Below are 2,552 nucleotides of genomic sequence, written 5' to 3' on the forward strand. Positions count from 1 at the left end.
CAGATGCTCCACAGCTGGCAGAGTGATTCCCAATCACTCAGTTTAAGAGCAATTTGTTAATTTTTGTTAGGGGGATATAACTTTGCATTCATCAAGAAATTTTTGTCCCTATCCAAGTTAGTTGGTAGCAACATTTTCTTGGAAAACATATGAAGCTTCAGAAAGTTAATTTCTAATTTCAGAAATGGAATTAGAATGAGGAGTTGTGTAATCTTGTAGAATTTTTAATTCTATAGTAGAATCTGGAGTAAACTGTTCCCCTACCATGTACACTTTTTTTTGAATTATCTGGGTTAACAGTATCCAGTTTTTATTTCCTGTGGTCCGATTCCTTTTTCTAGCTCTCATCCATATAGCACATCTTTTAGATTGCTTGCCATAGAATGGCAATTCCTTTTATCAGTTACGCGAAAGTCTTGTTTCAGGAAACAACCCTGAGAAGTTTTACGGGGGTAAGTCCTAATTGTGACCCATAACCCTAAGTTCCATAATTCTGAGCTTTAGAGAATGACAGTTTGTAAACTTATTTCCCTAGTTTTATAGCTACATTGAAAACTCCTATTTAAAATGATAAAAATGGACATAGACCTAAGTAAAGAAAATTTTAAAATCCATTTTTATACTTTCCATACCTTATTTTAGGCTCTCTGTTATGTTCATTACACAGATAATCTTGTTGAATTTTCACACCAAGACTGTATTCTTTAAATCAGGGTATAGGCTGAAAGAGATCAGGTAGAATACTCAAGGGCACACAAAATAAGCGACATGGGAGCAGAAGCCGTATCTTGTTTTTTTCTATTTCCCCCAGAGCCTAGCACAGTGCCTGGCATGTGGTAGGTACTCCAAATGTTTCAATAAATGAAGCTAAGATTAGAACCTTAATCTGTATTTTTTATCTCATTTTAAGCAACATTAAATACTTGAAAATATGCTATTGAATATAGCAATCTTATTCCTCTAGGAATCTATAAGAAAAAGTGAGAGGAAAGAATGGGAAATTGAGTAAATAGCTTCAAGCTTCTCATGAGTCAGCAAATAAAACAACTTCTTGTCTGTTGTATTGCTGCTAGTATTATTTAACGACATCTATCTCAATGTTCTCTTAGAACTTCTATTGGGCTAGTTGTACATTTATTAAGTATATTAAAATATTTCAAATTTAAATGCTGTTGTCTATATGCTGGCTACTTGTAACATTTTAATGGAAAATGTATAACGTTTGGCTTTTGGAGAATAAATAAGGCATATGTATGGTGTCCTATGTATGGTGTCTTATAGTTCACAAAGTTCTACGATTAAATCATCTAGCAGAACCTCTGTAAAACAAGGCAATGTCCTATGAGCTTCCAATTTTATTGAGACTCAGGAATTGAGGCTCAGGGTAGCGATTTGTCCAACACCGCATGGCTCTTAGGTGGTAAAGTCAACATAGATCTGGATCTTTTCTAACTTGAATTGCTCCACATATCTTTTAGGTAATCTTAGGTGACTGGTAACTTGAAAACCGATGTTCAATTAAAAGGTCTGTATCATCATTGTATACTTCAAATTGACACAGGGTCTGGCACAGGGGAAGCATTACATTTTTTCAATATTCTTTATGTTTGGGTTGTCACCTGCTATAAACTTTTACCAAGTTATTTTACTCTCTGAGAGTTTATTCATCTTAAAATGAAAATGCCACTTTGTCTACTAATTAGCATAACTAAAAGATAAAATGATAATGCCTATAAACATGATGTCACAAGTTATAAATAGGCAGATTCACTTATTTTCTCTTCTTTAAGCTGATAAATATAAGTACATGTTTGTAAATTATGATCTACACTTAATCCATTAGTATGAGTATGAAAAGTAACCATACAGACAAGTATGAGAACTAAGAATGAAACTTATTTAGATTTGACCATTAAAATAAATTTACAAATAAAATGAGACTGATAAAATAAATTTAAAAATAAAATAGTTCAATATTTTAAACACATTTCTGTTGTATAAATAATATAATGACAATATTAAAGGGATAGCCTGTCACCCTGGCACTATTTACATGTCTGTGTATTCCTTCCCATCTTTTGGTCATAAGTCTTATTTCCATAGCTGTAATAAATGTACATACCATTCCTAAATTTTATAAAGTTATCAAATGTTTTCATATTTAGTCTTTAAAATTAGGAAAACCTGCACTGATTATAGACTAAGCCCTAAATAAATTTTAGTTGAATGCTTTTCCTACATTTAATGAGATGAAAATGTTGAGGTATTTTTCCACCTTTATTATGTTAACTTTTCTAATGATAATTTGTCATTGCATTTCTGGGATACTCAACTTGGTCAAATGTATAAACTTTTTAATATTCTGTTCAATTTCATGTATATTTTGCTTAGATTTTTGATTCTCAATTCTTGAGTGAAATTAGCCTATAATTTTTTATTCTTATTTTTGTATGAAATTAAGATTATATTGTCCATACAGTTTGAATTATGGACTATTTCTGTTTTTCTTACCATATGGAAGAATTTTATAAAATTGGAATGATCGATTCCTT

This window comes from Panthera uncia, chromosome D1 (assembly GCF_023721935.1).
Source record: "Panthera uncia isolate 11264 chromosome D1, Puncia_PCG_1.0, whole genome shotgun sequence".
Taxonomy (NCBI): domain Eukaryota; kingdom Metazoa; phylum Chordata; class Mammalia; order Carnivora; family Felidae; genus Panthera; species Panthera uncia.